At 36.3% G+C, this 22485-nt stretch overlaps 1 protein-coding gene and 1 pseudogene across 13 annotated transcripts in view; one reads left to right on the forward strand and one right to left on the reverse strand.

The window, feature by feature from the left end:
• The window catches only part of ERC1 (ELKS/RAB6-interacting/CAST family member 1), a 552388-nt gene that overhangs the window by 260143 nt on the left and 269760 nt on the right, over positions 1-22485 (forward strand). The window lies entirely within an intron of this gene.
• On the reverse strand, positions 21019-22398 carry LOC132020190 (Y-box-binding protein 1-like; annotated as a pseudogene).

Consider the following 22485-nt stretch of genomic DNA (forward strand, 5'->3'; position numbering starts at 1 on the left):
TTTACTAATGCTACTCTTTCTGCAAACATTTATTGGCTACCTTGTAGTTTTGCAGATATTACACTAGGTGCTGGAAATAGAAAGGTAATAAAAACAGTCTCTGCCTCAAGAAGTTAATTGTTTATTTGGAAAGACTGAAGAATGAACCTATAATTATGGTTCAGTTTGATAAGTGCCGTGGTAGTGATCTGAATAGAGAGCATTAACAGTAGAAGAGGAGGAGCAGGCATACAGGCCCGATCGGAGAGGTGCATAGAAGGCTTCCTGGAGGAAGTGACTAATGCATGGGCTGAGTCTTAAGAAGAAAGAACTAAGCAAAAAGGAGGTGGAAAGATATTGACCATAGTCCATATAGAGGGATCAATATATGTGAAAGCTGGAAGCCTTGGGAATCTTTAAATAGCGGTTAGTAGCTATAGTTCAGGATAAATATGTATGCCACAATCTGTGGGAAGGAGGGGAGTGTTACAGTCTGATCATGCTGAAGCATGTTTAGTCAGATGTTGTGCTCCAGCATTTAATTTTATGATCAAGGCAGTGGAGAACTATTGAAGTATTTTAAGTACGTAACAATATTTTATCAGGAGTTTGCTTCCTCATTCATTCATTCATTCATTCAGCAGATCTTTATTGAGCATCCAGGGGTCTCTGGTAGTCTGGGATAATATATCATGGTGTAGAAAGCAGCTGTGGTCTCTTCCTTGAGAAAGCTTATAGTCTGCAGAGGGACACAGACACTAATCCAACAAAAAAACCATTTAATCACAAGTTACCACGAAGTACTGTAAAAAATTGAAATAGGTTTTCTATAATTTGGTGGAATTTGGAGAGGATAGAACTTATTTTTAATTGAGTGCTCAGAGAGGGTCCTCTGATAAAGTAACATTTAACCTGGGTCTTGAAGTGTGAGAAGCCTGCCATGTGAAGAATGGGGAGGAATCAGTGTTTGTGACGGCAGTAAGGTGGAAAGAACTGGACATGTGTGAGGATGACTGGTATGACTTGGGGGGTAAGAGCACCGCAAGGCATGCAGGGCCTTAGGTAAGGGGTGGTCAGGAGTTGGCATTTTTTTTAAGTGTTTTTTTTGTTGTTGTTTGTTTGTTTGTTTGTTTGTTTTTTACAAAGATCACAAGTAGGCAGAGATGCAGGTAGAGAGAGAGGAGGAAGCAGGCTCTCTGCGGGCTCCATCCCAGAACCCTGGGATCATGACCTGAGCCAAAGGCAGAGGCTTTAACCCCCTGAACAACCCAGATGTCCCGATCTGGGATTTTTTTAAGAATGGTAGAAGCCATTAAAGAGGTTTAATCAGTGCATGACATCCACTGATTATGTTTTTAAAAGACTGTCTGACTGCTAGTTGGAAAATGGATTCCACAAAACTAAGAATGAAGCAAGAAGATCAGATGAGTTATTAGAGTAGCCTAGGCCAGAGTTCTTCAAACTGAGGTACACATATATCTGGAGATGGCATGAACATTTTCCAAACGGATATATGGACACAGGTGCCCAGCTTCTAAACATCCTTTTCCTTCAAATTGGTCTGCCTTAAAGGGCACCTAAGATGAGCAGATTCTTTTTACTTCCCTTTTCATAGTGTGCATCCCTCACTTTACAATAGGTGCATCTCTCCTGAATCTTAGTGTTTTATATTCCTCTAGGGAGGAAAACAAAACAACCCTGGAACAGTTACACACAGATAATTGCAAATATTGGCATTAAGAAGATGGATCAGAAAATTCAGATTGTTTATAATTCTTTGTTTTCAATAGAATTGGATAACCTAATTAAGTTGTCAGCTGATAGATAATTATAAATAATTTTTAATAATAGGCTACTGTGTGATTTGGTGCATATAATTCTGAAGGAGTGCAAAATATTGGGACATACTGCTATAAAACATTTCCTTCCATTCCTGTCTATGAAAAGGAAACATGCAATAGAATTGATACTAAACCCTGAATGAGTAATACTCATCAAGGAATAGCTAAACTAATAAAATAAAAATTCCATTAATTTCATTAGATAAGTATGTTTAATGATATGACACATTTTTAGTAAAATTTTACTTTTCACATTTAATATGTATTCTTTCAAAATATCACATATATAAGTTTCGATTGATAATATAATATTATATTGATATATTAATCGATATATTATCGATTGATAATAATAATATAATAATATAATATAATAATTTGAAAGAATTTTTTAATAGAGTTATGATGATAGGAAATGTTGTAAATATGAAATTTAAATTTATTTACATATCTTTGATGGAGAAAAGTATGAGAGAGGATTTATACAAACAGTCTAGCATAAAATAAATTACATCATTATAGAATTTTAGGAAGAAATGGAACAGAAATACCAGGTTAAAGAGAAAAAGGAACACGTAAAATGTTTAATCACTTAAGAACAGTTTGTCTTTACAGTTTTTAAATAGATAAAAATATATATAAAGTCACCATAGTATTTATATTTAATTGGATACTTTCTTTTTAAAAAAAGAATGACACTTTATTTTTTGAAAATATTTTAAAATACCTAAGAAATCACATTCTTTGCAGTTCTTTGAACTTATGAGTTAAAAATAGATATCAGGTTAAAATTATAGTTATGTAAACTATTTTAGGAGGCATACTAACAAAGTCATGTAGGCTTCTGGTCTAGGCAAGAAACTGTAAATTAGGATGTAGGTGGGTAAATTGCATAGTGGCAGTGGGAATGGAGACAAGTAGATGGATTTAGAATGTCTTTTGGAAGTAGAGCTAAAAAGACTTGGTGAATTCCATCTATGGAATATGGTAAGGCTGAAGGAGAAAACAAAGATGATTTTCCAGTTACTGGCTAGACCACTGGATAGATGTTGGTTCCATTTTCTGAGAAGAGAAATCCTCAGGGAAATACTTGTTTGAGGATAAGAAAGAAATCATGCTAAAAAGATATTATTAGTAGTAGTGGAATTATTACCACATCAGATGTATATATCAACCCAGTTTTCTCTTCTGAAATAAACTATTGTCTACTTCATGTTTACTTTGTACCTTTTTTCAGCTATTTCATTGACATCTCAGCCTGAAGCCATCCAGATCCAGAACCCTTGATTCCTTGCCTTAAACCAATTTTTCCCCAGGCCTTTTCATCTCATGTGAGAAAACACTCTTATCCTACAAATCTGAAATTAGTCATGGTGTGAGTTAGGAGAAGCAAGTCCAAGAAAGGCTGAAGTGATAGGTTAGGTACAGAGATTGTAAACTCTGGTTCAGAAAGCTACTCCAGAGGTTTGGGGAAGCTGTATTACATAGTGGCTAAGAAAGTGGGTTCTGGGTTAGAATCCTTGATTGGAATTATGGTTTAATCACTTAAAAATTATAATTGCAAACAAATTATTTCTGTGTTGATTCCCTGAGTTGTCAAAAATACTTACTGTAACTGCCACACCAAGGAGAGGTTATATGTATAAAGCACTTATAACAGAGTTGGCATATAGTAAGCACCCGGTAAACCTTAGTAGCTAAGGTTAAGTAGCTACGTAGGCTTCTCTTGTTACTACTGTGGCTCTTGATAGCACCAAGGAAAGAGGTTGCTGTCATCAGCAAACAGCCCCAGAGAAACTTAGTATCTACAGACCCCATCTTAGTGTCTTCAGTACTGGTGATAACCAGCTTTTTCTTAGAAGTTACCATTTGCATATATCAAGTTTTAATCCTTGGGACTTGAGGAAATTCTGTCCCCTGGCACTTCGCAGCCTAGAATTTATAGTATCTGCATCTGCTGGAAATACCACAGCCAGCTAATAGGTTAGTCAAATGGGTATCGTTCTTTTTTTTTTTTTTTTTTTTTTAAAGAAAATGGGTATCGTTCTTATCATTCAGTTATTCCTTCTCTGAGAGTCTGTCTTAGGTCAATGCAGGATCTTAGTTCTGTCCATTATTTTCCAATATTCTTTTAGCTTCCTCTCACAAAAATAGTCTTAGTAGTTTTAGTAAATGGTTACAAATTTGTGCTGTGAAATCCAATCCTAATGCTATCCTTCAGTTTTACAGAGTTATGTATTATTCTGTGATTTCCTTCGGAAGGAAAGTAGGGAGGGAAAGAAGAATGCTTTCTTTAGCACAATTTAAAACAAAATGAGAATTTGAGAATATTATGCTTAGATTTTATTCATAGAAGTCAGAAGATAGAGAAAATTTAAGATTAAAAAAATGTTGTATTTGATCCTCATAATCTTAAATTGGAAATATCTGATTGAATATTTGTGACTTTTTCCTCTTACCAAACACTCAGATGCACACACAAACATACACATTTCCTGCATACTGAAAATACCTCAAAAACATTTCAGTTGCAGTGCACCCTCCTAGTGCCCAGGTATGGTATCCAAATACCACTCGGTATTAAGAGGATTTGAGTTCCAAATAGAAGTTACTTTTTTCTTTTCACATAAAGTGAATTCTAGGAATACACATTTTTCTTCACAAGTGCTTATTTGTGACCAAAACTTCTGTAGTCCTTATAGCAGCATTCTTCAATAGAACTTTGACCCAATGGAATCTCTTCTGTTCAGTATGGTGGCTGATGAACACTTAAAATGTGGCTAGAACCCCTGAAGAACCAAATTTTCAATCTATTTAATTTTAAAATCTATTTAATATTAATTTAAATGGGCACATCTGGCTAGTGGCTGCTGTATTAGACGGTGTGTTAGATGGATGGATACTTATATAGACATATACGTTACTTAGCAACTACCATTTAGTTTTTCCTCCTGGGCCTGACAGAGTTGTAGTACTGCTGTATAAAAACAAGCACTTCCCTGATGTTGTTGATCCTTTTTTTGTTTTTGTTTTTGGAAAAACATCTGTGGTCTTAAAACGCATTTGTCAAAAGTAATTATTCCTTTTTTATTCTTAAGATTTTATTTTATTTTTTTATTTGACAGAGAGAGAGAGAGAGATTACAAGTAGGCAGAGAGAGGGCGAGAAGCAGGCTCCCTGCCAAAGCAGAGAACCCAATGTGGGGCTCGATCCCAGGACCCCGTGACCATTACCTGAGCCGAAGGCAGTGGCTTAACCTACTGAGCCACCCAGGCACTCAAAGTAATTATTCCTTTAAGAAATAAAGGTGAAAGACTAGGTTATTAAAAGACAAGGTCACTTTCAAGAGATACCATAATGTGTGTGTCTGTGTGTCTGTATTACCCCATGTTTATAGAGTAGTAGACATTTCAGTTTATAGCATGCATGATGGAATTAGTATAGGAAAAAGGAATATAAAAGTTATAGAAACAAGAAAGCAGTGTCTGTCCATAGAGAGAATATGCCACCCTAGTGTTAAGTGTTTAATGGCTTCATAGATAACCATTTACTCCATTACTCTGTTATTCATTCCAATAATGCTTATTGAGAGTTTACTATATGCTGGGAAATGGAATACACTAGTGAACAAAACAAATATGGACCCTTTCCGCCTGGTGTTTATTTGTTAGGAAGATTAATCACATGTTCACATACATAAATATACTCTTTAAGATTGTGATACAGTCAAATAAATGAAAATATAGAATTATAAAAAGAGTATAACAGGGGGAACTTATTTAGAATGAATGGTCAGGGAAGACATCCCTAAGACACTGATACTTAAATTGACACATCAAAAGTAAATAGGAACTGATGAGATTTAGAATGTCAGGAAATTTACCTCATGGAAACCGCCTGTGTGGACACCCTAATAATGGGAAGAGCATGGTATAGTTATGCTATAGAACTAAAAGGAAATCACCAGTTAATGGAGAATGCTAAGTAGAAGTGAGTTGGTGGCTGGGTGGGTAGGTAGGTAAGTGAGTGAGTGAATAAAGGAATGAAAGAACAGATGGTATGACATGGAGAGTTAGGGAGGAACCAGATTATGTAGGATGGTCATGTCAATGACTTTAGATTTTATCTTAATTGTAATGGCTAGCCTTTAACTCACTTTAAGAAGAAGAATGATAAAAATCCATTTCATGTTTCTTTAAAAAATTTTTTTAGTTATTTATTTATTTGGCAGACAGAGATCACAAGTAGGCAGAGAAGCAGCCAGAGAGAGAGGAGGAAGCAGGCTCCCTGCTGATCAGAGAGCCCGACTCAGGGCTTGATCCCAGGACCCTAGGATCATGACTCAAGCTGAAGGCAGAGGCCTTAACCCACTGAGCCACCCAGGTGCCCCACCATTTCATGTTTTAAAAAGATTATTCTGGCAGTTATATGAAAAATAAATCAGGGATAAGTAAGAAAAAAATAAATGAACAAGGACACTAGGCAGAGTACCTGTTAGGAAGATATTGTGTAATCCAGGAACAGAGTAGGGTGTTAGCCATGGAGATGGAGAGATTTATTTGGAGATAGATATAATGGGATGTGCTGATATTTTGCATGTGGAAGATCAGGAAGAGGGAGGTGGTATGTGAGATATTTGTGCCCTCTTTCTCATGAAGGTGTTGTCAACTAGGGACTTGGGTATATGGCTTTAGTTCAGAGATGTGCTGTGAGCTAAAATAGAAACATACTCCAGGGCGCCTGGGTGGCTCAGTGGGTTAAGCCGCTGCCTTCGGCTCAGGTCATGATCTCAGGGTCCTGGGATCGAGTCCCGCATCTGGCTCTCTGCTCAGCAGGGAGCCTGCTTCCTCCTCTCTCTCTCTCTCTCTCTCTCTCTCTGCCTGCCTCTCTGCCTACTTGTGATCTCTCTCTGTCAAATAAATAAAAATAAAATCTTAAAAAAAAAAAAAAGAAACATACTCCAATTACTCTCAAATGCACATAAATTAAGAAAGTACCTCTTTATTATTACTAGAAAATGTGACACACTGGACGTATATAGCATCTTACTCTTAATATAATTACAAGGCTTGAGATACTGACATATTGATTACCTATTAACTGCTGATCATTGTGATAAATAATTAATAGTATTTAATCACTTAAATTCTTAGTTTCCTGGAGAGAGAAAGAACATCGGGGCTCATAGGGTACTTTTTCAGAAGAATGAAGACAGGTTTGCATTTGTTCCCTCTCAGTGAAGCAGTGTCTTCATCTTTATTCCATCCTCTTGTCTGGATAAATCCTACTTCTCCTTCCATAAAACCTTCTTTTACCCCCCAAGTCTGAGTTACATGTCTCTCCCATGTTTTTCAGCAGCACTCAGTTTGTTTGATGACACTGTGTTATTATTACTTACTCTCTGTCACTCTAAGAGTTTATCTCCACCTTCTCTATTAGAATGAAAGCTCCTTGAGGACAGGTGTTGGGTCTTGTTTATTGTCGTATCTTTAGTAACTCCTGCCATCATGTCTGGTACATAGTGGCATTCAGTGAATATTTGTTGAGTGAATGAGTTAATAATGAGTGAATGAATAAAATTTTATTCTGACCTCCTGACTGCACTCCTGGTAACAGAAGCATCACTTTATTTACTAAACAATGTGAAATTTAATTGCAGTTTTATGACTCTTACATTAGTTATCAAAAAATATTTTGTATTATTATAAAAATATATTGAATTATTACAAAAATGTTTTGAATTGTTTTCTTACTTACAATTCCTTTCCATGGGATTTGATGAAGTACTTTGTCATCTGCCGGAAAAACTCAAAAAAGATTTCACAATCGTAGATTTAAAGAATTAGATAGTATTACTTGAAAGCTTATTTTTTGTGGTAAAGAGTATTTGATATTAAAGCATGGTAGCTGCAATGGAAAAATAAAATTTAGAAATCTTCATTATCCCTGACCTATCCTTACAGTGGAAAGTAAGAGGACTTGCTATGTCTCATGCAGTGAATATGTAGCACTCTGTCCCACCGTGACTGATCTTTCAGATAGTGGGAGCTAACAGAAAGTGATGTTATATACCATCTAGTCTTCAACTCTGAGGTAGCAATAAGCCATGTCATAAAAACATGTAAAATTTCAAAACACTCTACAGAGCAGATGTAAACTGTGATCAAATTAGGATGAAAATGTTTTTGATTCTACTTTATTTCCATCTGGTGGGACTAATACTTATGATCATCACCAGTGATTTCATTCATTAGGTTTTTCAAGATTTGTCTCATCTCTCCTGCCTTAAATAGAGATTTATAATATTAAGATTGTTTTCTTTTATACAATACTCTAATGGGCTACATTTATAGTTTATAGAAGTTTCTTAACATATATGTATTTATTTTACTATTTATCCTTTTTATGCCTTAAGTCAGTTTCTGTGTTGGTAGTGATGGGGGTTTTTGAGGTGAGTAGCTGAGTGGTCTCAAAGTATTATAAATACAAACATGTTTCTCAGCTACGTGTCTTAGAAGAAAATCCAGTCGTAAATAAGCAGTATGAACTTTGCATTTAAGAGATTGCTGATTTCTGCAGAAGTCATCATTTTTGGTCAGTGCAAAAATTGAAGGTACTTTGTTCAAAGATTTCACTTTTAAAAAGATGCTATTATCAAACATTTTATTGGTAAACATGGGGAAAGTACTACATTTTTAATATTCCAAGAATCTGGTATGGTGACAGTTAAATTCACAATCATTTTCTCTTTGCCATTGTGTAACCATTTCAGTATTTAAATTAAGCTCTGTCAAGAGGAACTTAGTAAGTTTCATTGTAGACTCTTGCTCTAATGTCAGTGAGTTTCAATCTCCTTTGTTATGGTGACTGGTTATGAAATCAGTCACTTGACAGACCCTGAAGTGAGACTGCTGGAAATACGTCATGTCTGCCTTCATGGTGACAGCTGGCTACAAAACAAACCCCACCAGAGCCATTCTGCAATTGACAAGGGATTTCAAAGGCCAACAGGGCTGCCACTTCAAAGAGAATTCTGCCATCTCTGGCTTGTTGAAAGAAGAAGTTAAATGGCTATACCCTGCCATAGCAGAAATCTCCATGTTTAGACTTCTCCTCCTTTTGATCTTAGAAAGATGTATGAAAAGCTCTTTAAGTTAAAGGAATGATATAGTCTATAGCAATGGCAACCCAATATTATTCTGCATTTCAATTTACTTCTTAATGGAAATTACCCAAATATGTTCAAATAACAGTAGGTCTAAAAACTCAAATGTCTCAGAGGATGAGTGCTCAAAAAAGGAATCAAAACTTCATATTAATGTTGTAGCCACTTTCACAAATGTGGAGTAAGTCAGATGGTGAATAAAATGGAGCTCTCAGTGTGTTTTTAAAACTCCTTCAGTTTCTCCTGGTAATTTTAGTCTCCTTTAGTAGAATCATGTTCTGAATATTGATAGTAGGAATGGCAGACAACTAAAACCTGTTGTCTCAAGTCCAATTTGCATGGTTTAAACAGACATTTCTCTTCCTCCCCTTTTAGTAACTTTGTACTTGAAATTTTAAACTACCTTGTACTGTTTGAAATGTTACTCATCCAGTTATGCTGGATACGATATTGATATAATTACCTTATTGTATTCAACAAAGGGAAGATCTCAGAGTTTTAATAAAACTCTTCCAATAAAAGATCAAAATACTAACAAGCATCTTGAAGAATAACAATGAAAAGGCAGCAACATGAATATTTTCATTTAGAATACTGATAGCCATGAAAGATACTCATTTGATGGAGTTATGTGTAGTGTACTTGAAAAAGAAGAAAGGAAACTTTATAAATAACAGGGCAGTAAAAATATGGAGATTTTATATGTAGTATGAAGCGAGAGTAGGGCTTGGCTTGAAATCTAAAATTATTACAAGTCAATGGCATGACCTTTTTTAACGGCAATGTTTTCTCTCTCATCCTCTGTATTATAGGGTAAAACTAAGAATCCTTAGATTATTTTGCCCTGATCTTGTGTTCTTTTCTTCTCTTAAAACTTCTGCTTACATATAATAAAAGGGTTGACTTAGCAGAAGCTTTAGAGCACTGTAATAACTTCCTCTTTAATTTTGCCAGATGGGGTCAGTAGACAACAAGTAAAAAAATTCTGAAGGGAAACTGGAGCTCCCAGGAAATAACCACATGTGATGGTATGACCAAAAAAATAATAATAATAATAATAAAATAATAATCTTTTTACACATGAGTGGTTTGTAACAGTACTTTTGAAAGTAGTGCATTTGGGTATGCCTTTTTTATTACAGCTTTTTGCTCTTGAAAAGTTTTTGATAAAATAGTACATGATTATATTATTCTGGAAGTTCAGGAAATATCTATGTTTCTAAATTTTGGCTGGTTTTTTCCTTTTCATTCAACAAAAGGACCACATCTGTGTTTTCCAAAGTTATAATCAAATGAAAAATTAACTGCAGTGGAAAAGAAATAAAACCTTGGCACACCCTAAAATTGAACCACAGAGATGAGTGCCAGACTCTATAGATACTGGTTTTCAAAGTAGACATGTTTTTATACTTCTGACTAAACTATATAACCACTACTGCACTGGGAAGCACTTTTGGAATCTATGTGGCAGAGCTGTAACAGATGATATTTAGTTTGCTTGTAATGAGTTCTTGGGGTGTTTGGCCCTTATTCTGTTATCTCCTACTGAGAAGTTTGATAAACCAAATTATTGACGATAGAGGCAGTCATCCAAGATGTCGCTGAAGGTGAAGTCATGAGAGCCAGATGGCTTCCCACTGATTTTTATATGCAGTTTATGTTCTCCTTGGCTGCACCTTCTTGGATGTTTTCAGTAAACATATTTTCCTAGAGAAATATGCACAGCAGGATTTATCCTACACAACAGATAGTTTTTGTGTGTGGCATGGCCCATGCTCTGTTTTGGCACTCATTTGTCCCCTCCTCTTATCTCCACCCTCTCTAATGAATGAGTAAAGAGATAATAAGGGCTAGTGTAAAGTGCAGTGACCCAAAAGTCCAGTGATGTGGATTTTAGCTCTTCTGTTTACTAGCTGTGATTTAAGGTGAGGTTCATAGTCTTTTTAAGCCTCTGTAGTGGAATGAAGTAATTATTAGCCCACAAGTGTTTTGGTAGCTTATAAAGACAATATACAAATGTCGAGCATTATTGCTCAACATTATGGCCAGAATAATCTTATGTGTGTGTGTGTGTGTGTGTGTGTGTATGTGTGTGTACACATTTATGTGATGTTTATGAGTTCTCTCTTGGTGTCCTTGAGTTGCCAGACATTAAATCTCATCATTTTGGATTTCTTCTTTGACTAATAGTAAATTTGTGATAAGTAAAATTTTGGTATTTGATGTTACTATTTTTAATAGTATAATATTAATTTTTGATTTTCATATAACTGTTATTTCATTTGCCAGTATTTTTTTTATAACCTTTTTCAGGGGTTATATTGAAATAATATGTTTTCTCCACAAAAAGCATCTGCAATTGATGAAATATCATTCTGTTTACTTCTAGGTAGCTGTTTGACTTTTTTCCAGCAGTGCAAATGAGAAGGATTAAAATTTTCCATTAAAGTGTCAGTAATCTTTTATTGTTGCAAACTTAAGATAGGAGTATGAAGCTGTTTTATTCAAATTGTTTATTTGATCTTAGAAAAAGGGCTTAAGACCTAAATGCTCTGGTCTCTGTTGGTAACTTTATGCTAGTGAGGGGATTGCTGTTTTCTGTCATGAAAAGGAATTAATATTTTCTCCATGTGAAATGGCCAAATGGTTTCAACTATGAAGGAAATTTTTTTTCAAATGCTGGGTATCTTGTACAGCCTTCCTAGCCTGTACTTTAGTCTGTTTTTTGTTTGTTTCTTTTTGTTTGTTTGTTTGTTTTTTGTTGTGTACTTTAGTCTGTCATCTTGACTTTCTAGTAATGCAGAAAATAACCTTTTTATTTTTCAGAAGAGAATTTACTAGAGCTTGAAGTTCAAGGGAAAGTCTTGTCTTCCCACCTCTGTTTATATTTCCTTGAATTATTCATTTGTCACAAACTCTAATGAGATATAAGGAGGTCTCAGACCCAGATGCAGAAGAGTGTAAAATGATGGTTGCCACATCTTGTTACTGCTGCTGGAGAAAAAATGTGATGTTGCTTAGATTATTTCTATCCTTTTTTCTTACAGGAGTAGAGAAGAGCCATGGAGTCTATGTGAACCCAGGCAGTTACTAATTTTTGTTTCATTTGATTCTGGTATGAATTCTTGGTTGCTGAAGTAAGCAAATTATAGGAGACATTAATCAAGTAACAGTCTTCTGAAAACAAACAAACAAAAAGTAGTTTTGAGTGCTTTAAATCAGATTTTTAGTCGTTTTGATGCTTTGTTACCAAAAAAATCATTTAAGTGGAATTAGCAATGAGATAGCCCTTCTTAAACCTGCTTTCCAACCTCGGTGACACAAATGATGAGATTAATAGCAGTAGGGGGACATTTGTTTTGTTTTGAAAATGTACACCCACATTTTATTGGTGTGGGATTTTTAAAGCTCCACTTAGGAATGATAAGGGGTTATATTAGAGGGTTTATCTACCTAAGCCCTCTGGGTTGATAAAGAAAAATTGAGATAACTTAGGGGTTGGGGGAAGCAATTCTTTCACATTGTTGTGTTTGCACTCTTTTAAAAAAAATTTTAAAAACAATGAAATCTTGCCATTTGCAACTACATGGGTGGACCTAGAGGGTATTTATGCTATGCAAAGTAAGTCAGAAAAAGACAAATACTGTATGATTTCATTTATATGTGGAATATAAACAAAAAAAAAGCAAATGATCAAATAGAACAGAAACAAACTCATAGATACAGAGGACAAACTATTGGTTATTAGAGTAGGGAAGAATTGGTGGGTGGGGAAATAGGTAAAGGGGATTAAGAGGTAAAAATGTCCAGTTATAAAATAAATTAGTCATGGGGTTATAATATACAGCATATGGAATATAGTCAATAATATTATAATTACTTTATATGTGTATGGTGACAGGTGACAGATACTATTTACTAGACATACTGTGTCACATATTGTGTCATTATTCAATAATGTATAAAGATACTGAATCACCAGGATGTACACCTGAAACCAAAAGGTTATTGTATGTCAATTATATTTTTATTTAAAAATATTTATCTTCAGCTAAAGATTTGTAACCACAGCACAATATTACTGGAAACTTAAAGGGAATTGCCAATGAAGAAACACAGCCCAGTCAGTGTACATTTATTTCTTCTACAAGTCAGTCTTAACTGTGGGTTCTTATAAACCATATGCTTTTACAGAAATACCCAGCATCATTAACTGTCCTATGGGAATGTGAGCCATATTTTTAGAGATGGTAAAAACATTTTGTAAATTCCTCACCAGTGGAACACTAATTATTTCAAGTGTCTTGCTGATTTTATTCACACTCACAAACTTTTGACATTGTTGACTTATTAGAGAAATGCCACTCTATTTAAAAAGTTAAGAAATCTAATGACTCCCAAGTTGAATTGGAGAAATGTGTTTTCTTTGGTTTCTTTTTCAGTGTTATGTATGTGACTCCTACTCATATTTTGGTTCTTCATAAGGTCGGGAGTAAAAGATAGCAGTAGTACCTTACAATTCCTAATCTTTTTTTTTTTTTTAAAGATTTTATTTATTTATTTGACATAGAGAGAGAGAGAGATCACAAGTAGGCAGAGAGGCAGGAAGAGAGAGAGGGGGAAGCAGGCTCCCCACTGAGCCGGGAGCCCCATGCGGGGCTCGATCCCAGGACTCTGGGATTGTGACCTGAGCCAAAGGCAGAGGCTTTGGCGCCCCCCTAATCTTAATATACTGCTAAATTCAGTGTTAATTTGGTAAATTAAGTTACTTCAGGAATCACAATATCTTATTTTCAATAAACAATAGAAAATTAAAGCAGTGCTATCATGTAAGTCATACACATTAAGGAAGTAATTCTTAATTCTTACTTTGGTATCATCTGCTTTATTTCGAAGTTATGGCACAGTAGGGCCAGTGTCCTCCACCCTTTTTAAAGAACTTAGTAGAATTAATTTTACTGTGCCTTTCATCCTAGATTTCATTAGACATTGTCCAAAAAATAAGCCTCCAATTATCTGTACTGCACCATTATCCGTATCTGTTCAGTACTTTCTTTGCCTCAACGTATTCTTTAATTCTTCTTACTCCTACATCTTCCCACTTTGTCACCAAAATTCAGATTCATTATCTTCATTCATTCACCAATTCACCAGGTAGTTACGGAGTTTCAATTCTGTGCCAGGCCCTGACATATACATTCTTAATTTCTTTTCACGCCTCCTCCCCCACCTCCCCAACCTCTTTCTTAATTGTAATTAACATATGGTGTTATATTACTTTAAGGTATATAGTATAATGATTCAACAATTCTATATATTGCTCAGTGGTCATCATGGTAAGTGTACTCTTAATCCCCTTTATTCCACCCATATACCCACCCACCTGTCCTCTGGTAACCATCATTTTGTTCTCTGTATTTAAGAGTTTGTTTCTTTTTTGTCTCTTTTGTGTGTTTCTTCATTTTTGTTGTTCCTGTTGTTTCTTGAATTCCACATATGAGTGAAATCATGCTATATTTGATTTTTTTTTTCCTTTCTTGAACCATCTTTCACCTTCTTTGCATGAAGTGTAATTTTGCCTCTCCTTTGACAACTTCCAGCAACTCTTTCTGGTGATGCATGTTTCTCCTGAACCGTAGGGTTAGAGGTAGGACTCTCACCCTTCCTGTTTCCTGTTACACTTTCAGACCATTATTCTATCACGTTATTGTGAGAACCCCTACTTCTTCAAGTCCCATGCCATTCTGATATAGCATGGAAGGTTTTCATTGAAGATTTTTTATCTCACTGATTTCAGAATCTGCGTGGATAATTCATTTGTTTTCTAATCCTTTCAGTTTCTTTACCTTTGTCTCCTTTGACTTTCTTCATCCCATATCTGGCATTCTAAACCTTATAATCTAGCCTGCCTCCAAATTCACTCATTACAGTATCTTTCTCTCTAAACACAATTGCCTATTATTTTAGCATTCTTATTCATTTGTACTATCTTTCCATATCATTTGAACAACTTTTTCTCTTTTTGCTTCATCTAATCCATTAGTCCTCTCTTTCCTTCCTTTTGTATTCCCCGTCTTTGCCTCTTCCTATATTCAGCTTAGAATCCCTTTTCCATTATTTTAGTAGCTCTCATTTTCACATTCTGAGTCTTCTGGCCCCTCTATTTAGTCAGAATCCCTTTAGTACCTTTCTGTTGTATTTGTGAAAAATCCCATATCCTTCATGTAGCCTACAAGATCATTCTACATTTAGCCCCTTTCTCCCTCTCCTACATTTGTACCCTTCTCCTTGTTCTCAGGGCTTGTATCTTTAATCTTCTCTCTCTGCTTTCCCATTTTAGGGCTATTAGACTAGCTGGAATGCCATTTTCCGCCCCACCTGCTTCTTACTTTCTTTGGGAAACTCTCTAGGCCCCCCAAACATAGATCAAAACCTCATGTTACTTACTCTCATGGTATATGTACTTTCTACATAACATTGTACATAGTTTATAATTAAATATTTATGAATTTTATTAATGACTATATGGACTCAAAGCTCAAGAGCTATAGAGAAATATGTCTGTTTTGTTTTCTGTTACATCTTCAATGCCTAACACATAGTACCCGGCACAGGGTGGGAATGAAAGGTTTAGAAGGTAAAAGAGAAGGGGGAGAAAGGAAGGAAGGAAAGATGCAAAACTGGGCATGGGAGCACTCTGCGGAGCAATTTATTAGATATAATTGTGGAAAGCTGTTATGGAACAGTGATACATTGTAGCAAAGCAAAATTAACTCTGAATACAGTGGGTTCGGGCTGCCTAGGTTGGAATCCTGGTTCTATGCCCTCTAGCTGTTAAGTTACTTAAGCTCTCCAAACCAATAGTATTGTCTTCTATAAAAGTGAGATAATAATAATACTTAATATCTAGCCTTACGGGCTTATTGTGAGGATTTAATGAAATGATATCTGTAAAGTGCTTTGAACACTTTGAAGTTTTCAGACAAGGTAAGTTGCTGCTGTTGTTGTTATTATTATTTTAAAATAGCTACAGCTATTCCCTGTTAATAAAATACTGTACTATTGGTATATATCCTGTCAAAGAATTACCATGCATTGATGAAAAGAGTATAATGGGGAAAGAGAATATTTCTAGTATGTAGGCTAATATGCAGCGTAATTCTGTAAATTTAAATTCACAGTAGTGGTGATTGTGTGATACCTAGAGGATTTTGTTGGGAGAGGATGGTAGTAGGTGTATATGAATATATGTGTGTAAGTTCTCACTGATACTTAAGAAATGCTCCTCAACTCAGGAGCTTTTTAAAGAAAAACTTTTTTTAATTTAAAAAATTTGGGGGGTAATTCTGTAGCAGAGTGGTTCCTAATCTAGTATTTCTTTGAAATCAAGAGAACTGGTGGACTTCTCAAATGAAAATCTGACTTCTATGATGAATGCTTAACCTCTAGGTAATCTTCCTTTGTACACTCCTTTTTTCTTCTAATTGTTTCATTCTTTTGGAGACTTATGCTTCTTACCCTCCTAAGAAACCATAACAAGATTTTCCATAAGCATCTTGGAAATGACAAAAAAGTATTTTGCTCTCTGTTGGGGAATGGAAGAAGGTGGGAGACTTGAAGATGCAGTCTTTGCCAGCACCTGAAGCACCTAATGTCTGCTTTCTTAAGGAAAATGGGTCTGTGGTAAAATCATAATTTGTTCCTTCTTATTCTGAGTAAAAGTTTATTAGCTTGTGATTTAAGCAGACCATCTGGTCGTGCTGGCACTGCACACTATCAAGCCCTGTGCTTTCTCTTAATATGTTACTGGAGGCAGTTAAGTTGCATACTTGAATCCTAGCTCTGGCCTGGCTTTTTTTTTGTATCTTGAAACATATGTTTTTAAAGATCATACTGTAACCTGGAGCACATTTTTAAATGGTGGAGAATTTCTTCATTGTTTAATGTTCTTCATTTCTTCTGTTCAGCTTTCATTACTTTCATCTCTCAGTGACTATACCTAAAACTGTATAACTAATGTGTGGTAGGCGTGTAATAGAACATATATCCAAATGGAGATAGTTGGATGTATACTCTGGAGTTGTGGAGAAGTAACAGAGTAGTTCATTTTGACCTTGAAACTGTTTCCCTGGCTGGAGCCCAAGCACAAATGAGATAATTATTTGGAAATCCTTGCCTGTGGTACCATTCTAGTCTTAAAAACAAAAATGCTTTAACATTTACTTGGTCATATGTATTATCTTGGTTGTATGTATGTATAATAAGCTAGGAATACCTTGCGGGTCTGGCACTAAAATGGTTGGGAAAATGAAGCAATCTTTAAGAAAATTACATTTTGCTAACAAGCAAGATTCTGTAAGTGGAAGTATGGAATGAAAGTTAAAACATGTCTGTAAACAGAGCAGACTGGATGCTGGGAAAATAACTTCCACAGAAAGAACTGAAGATGGTTGATAAAATATGTATGATAAGTTGGAAAGAAAGTAAGGAAATCTCAGGAGATGAATAAGACAGGGAATTAAAATACAGGTATTTGAGGAGCTGTTAAACTTGAACATTAGCTCTTAAACTTAAACTTCTTGGAAGGAAAAAGGTCCATGGATGCCCAAAATGGAGAATCTAACAGACAACCAAATTCCCTATACCCTTTTTATTTTTTATTTTTTTAAGTAGGCTTCATACCCAGTGTAGAGCCCAACACCAGGCCTGAACTCATGACCTGAGATCAAGCCCTGAGCTGAGATCAGGAGTTGGATACTTAAAATGACAGAACCACCCAGGCACCCCTCCCCACCCTTTTAAAAAGGGATCCATGGCCACCTGGGTGGCTCAGTTGATTGTCTGCTTATAACTCAGGTCATGATCTGAGGCTCCTGGGATCTAGTTCCATATGAGGCCCCTTGCTCAGCAGGGAGTCCGTTTCTCCCTCTCCCCTCCACTGCTCATGTGTGTGCACATGTGCATGCTTTCTCTCTCTCTCACAAAAATAAATTTAAAAAACCAAAAGGAATCCACAATACCCCAAATCGGTCCTTTGAAAACATTAAGAGAAGTGGCTTTTGGTGATATTAAAAGTGTAGGGGGAGGCAGAGTGGAGGCGCCTGGGTGGCTCAGTGGGTTAAAGTTTCTGCCTTCAGCTCAGGTCATGATTCCAGGGTCCTGGGATCAAGCCCCGCATGGGGCTCTCTGTTCAGTGGGGAGCCTGCTTCCTACTCTCTCTCTCTCTCTCTCTCTCTCTCTCTCTCTGCCTGCCTCTCTGCCTACTTGTGATCTCTGTCAAATAAATAAATAAAATCTTAAAAAAAAAATTGAAAAAAGCAGAGTAAACAATTTTTGAAGTGATAAAGGACTTATAACTATGAATCCTGCAAGTTTTAAAAAGATAAAAGAATATTTCACCAGTACATATGACAAAAGAATTTAGCAAGACTCACTACATGTGAAAAAGAAAACATGAAAAAATGAGTCAGTAATAAAATTTTTCCTACAAATTTCAATCCTGAAGAGTTAACAATGGTGACTTTTTAGTAGACATAAAAGGACAAATAACTTCAATCTTACAGAAACAATTCCAGAAAATTAAAAAGAGGGAATAATTTATCACAAACATACTTTATAAGATTAACATAACTTCGTATCAAAATTTACAAGGTTAGTACAGGAAAAGAAACGTTTAGGCCTGTCCAAACCGTGAACATAAATGCAAAAATTCCTAAACAAAATATTTCCAATTTAAAGTTAGTGTATGAAAAAGAGAAAAATAAACATGAAGACATTTTAGGCCTGTTGCAGGAGTCAAGATTGGTGTCTTTAGAATATTAACTACCATAATCTGCCACATTAAAAGATGTTAGGGAAAAGTCGTATGATCATCTTAGGAAATGTAGAAACTTTAATTTTTTTAACTAACTAGCAATAGAAGGAAATTTCTTTTTTCTTTTTAAGTTTATATTTAGAGGTGCATAGCTGGCTCAGTTAGTTAAGCATCTGCCTTTGGCCCATGTCCTGATCTCAGGGTCCTGGGATTGAGCCCCATAGTGCGCTGAGACATTGGATGTCCCTATGGGGAAAATGAGATTGGTTCAACACCATACACAAAAAAGCAATTCCAGGTAGTTTAAAGACTAGATGTCAGACACAATACTTAACACTCTTGGATAACTTGTCATTTAGGTATTGTACAGTAACCACAAAATAACACAAGTTGTGATGGCTAATTTTATGTGTCAGCTTGCTTGGGCCACAAAGTGCCCCGATAATTTGGTCCAACAAACTGTTATTTTTTTGAGGGTGTTTTGGATGAGATTAACATTTAAATCAATACACTTGAGTAATTCACATTGCCCTCTGTTCTATTCCAGTTTTCCAGTCAGTTGATTCCCCTCCCCTGACAAGGAGTAAATCCTGCCTGATTGTGTTTGAACTGGGATGTTGGCTTTTGCTTGCTTTTGGACCCTAATTGCAATACTGAGTCTTGAGTCTTGAGTCTGTCAATCTTTGGACCAGAACTTCACAATTGCTTGCCTCTCTTGGGTCTCAAGCTTGCTCATTCAGTTTGGAGATCTTGGCATTTGTCAGGTTCTATAATCATACAAGCCAGTTAATTTTAAAAAATATATATGTATGTTTTCTAATATGTATTATACATTACATTTTGTGTATAATTTCTTATAAAATATACATTTAATATATAATATATACAGTGTACTTCATATATTGATATAATTGCTGTGGTATATTAATATAACTGATTATCTTAATTTAACAGTATATTTAATTACTGGTTATATTTCTCCAGAGAAACAAAACTAATAGGATATATATTGAATACAGTATGTGTGTATATGTATATGTTTGTGTATGCATGCCTATACAGGCGTACTTAGGAGACTTTGTCAATTTGGTTCCAGACCACTACAATAAAATATAGAAGGCAATAAAGTGAATCAAATGAATTTTTTGGTTTCCCAGTGTATACGTATATAAAAGTTACATTTACACTGTATTGTAGTGTGTTAGGTGTACAATAGCATTAATGTCTAAAAAAATGGCATACATGCCTTAATTAAAAAATACTTTATTGCTTAAAAATGCTAACTAGCATCCGCACTTTCAGCAAGCTGTAATATTTTTGCTGTTGGAGGTTCTTACCTCAGTGTTGATGGCTCTGACTGATCTGGGTGGTAGTTGCTGAAGGTGGGGGTAGCTGTAGCAGTTTCTCTATTTTCATTTTTTGGGGCTTTTTTTGACAAGTATTTAGGACCTTTAGTAAGATTTGTTTGCTGTTTGTTGACTTTTTTGAAAAAAAAAATCAAGTTAACTTTTTAATACAAATAGAAATGAGGCTTTTATAAAAATCTCATCTTGGGGTACCTGGGTAGCTCAGTTGTTAGGCATCCACCTTTGGCTCAGGTTGTGATCCTGGGGTCCTGGGATCGAGTCCCACATCGGGCTCCCCGCTCTGTGGGAAGCCTGCTTTTCCCACTCCAGTTCCCCTGCTTGTGTTCCCTCTCTCACTGTATCTCTCTCTGTCAAATAAATAAATAAAATCTTTAAAAAACAGAAAAAAGGGCACCTGGGTGGCTCAGTGGGTTAAAGCCTCTGCCTTCAGCTCAGGTTATGATCCCAGGGTCCTGGGATTGAGCACCACACCAGACTCTCTACTCAGCAGGGAGCCTGCTTCCTCCTCTCTCTGACTGCCTCCCTGCCTACTTGTAGTTTCTGTCTGTCAAATAAATAAATAAACAAAATCTTTAATAAATAAATAAATAACATAAAAAAATAAAAATAAAAATCTCATCTTGCCCAGATATGAAACAATTTAAAAACCCTTGTAAGTGTAGTAGGCTTTTTTTTTTTTTAAGTTTGTCCTTACTAAAAAGGGATGTTTTTAGGCAGAAACAATAAAAACCCTATGCTATAGATAATGCAGATAGTTCTAGTTATTTTGTTGATGGGCAAAAAACAAGCACTTAAGAGCTTCAGCTCCAGTTTTTTGTTAATTTATTTCTGGAATATCAAACTCATTTCTTCTTATTGGATGACTGAACCAGATGATGGTAGAGAATTGATAAACCAGTATTTACTTGGCCCTGCCCTAGTCAGAAGTTGGGGGATTGGGGCAGATGAATTCTTTGCTGGTGGATCAGCTGCTTTTATCTCTTTGCCACTTTGTTGTTTGGGGTTTCCTTGACACTCATGTCAGTAATTGAAGTTGTGGAAGTACCAGTGTTGAGGTGGCTGCTTACCGTGGGTCTTATGTCCTTGATTTTCCTTAATTTCTTTATTGCTGTCTTCTCTATGTTGTCTCTGGTAAGGAGGCCCCTGCAGAATTGTTGTCTGTGACCCTGATACATACTGTCTCTCACTGGTCTACCTTGTGCTCCTGAATTCTGGTTGTCAGCACCTTCCAGCACTTCACCCTGCCCAAGCGGTTTGGAAGACTGTGGTTGATGCCCCCATGGTCTCCACATATAGTAAGATGGGAGTTGTTGCCTGCAGAAGGTCTGGAACTGTTGGGTCTGGCCTTGAAAGCATGTCTAATTCCTCATTCTTTTCCCCACTCTCACTATTTTGGCAATTCTGCTAGTAATTGCATGGAGGACCCATGTGCCATGGATAGTGCCTATAATGGTTACGATCTGCTGCATATTTACTGCCTTGTACTGGAACTCCACCAGCACCTATACCATTTGCTACCTCCTTACATTTTCCCCTTCACCAGCATCATACTCCATAGTCCCTCCATCCTCCTACACTATGAAGGTAGTTCTTGGAATTACTCCTCTTTATGACAGTCAGGTGTACAAATACATCTTCCTTGTTTATTCCTGTTGATGACACAATATCCATATCTCACATTGGACCATTCTGCTCTTTCCCACATCTTCTTACACTTGCTGGCAGTGATGTGAGGCCTCCACCACCAACTGTGGGGTCAGGCTTGGTGTCGGCAGTGATGGGACACGGGCCGGGACTGGGTGACTAGAAGGTTTCCACTTCATTGCTCATGGTTGTAGTGATGGTGACGGGGCTGGTTTAGGCAGCTGCAGCTCCTCCTGGGGTATGATGGTAACTAGACCAGAGTTGGTGGGGCTCTTCCAGGCTTTTTGAGGTCTGCTCTCCATCCCACTACCTATTGGAATTTCTTCAAATACAGCAACAATGGAGGCACCTGGGTGGCTCAGTTGGTTAAGCATCTGCCTTTGGCTCAGGTAATGATCCCGGGGTCCTGTGGTCAAGCCCTATGTCGGGCCACCTGCTCATTGGGGAATCTTCTCTTCACTCTCCCTCGGCCTCCCACCCCCCACTCATGCTTGCTTTCTCTCTCTGTCCCTCAAATGAATAAATAAAATCTTAAAAAAAGAGAAAACGATGAAGTTTGCCACATCAACTTTTTCTTTCACAAACAGTTTCTCTGTAGCATATGATTCTCTGTGTTAGCATTGTAGTCACAGTAGAACTTCCTTCAGAGTTGGAGTCAGTCTTCTCAAATCTGTT

The sequence above is a fragment of the Mustela nigripes genome, chromosome 6, assembly GCF_022355385.1.
Source record: "Mustela nigripes isolate SB6536 chromosome 6, MUSNIG.SB6536, whole genome shotgun sequence".
NCBI lineage: Eukaryota > Metazoa > Chordata > Mammalia > Carnivora > Mustelidae > Mustela > Mustela nigripes.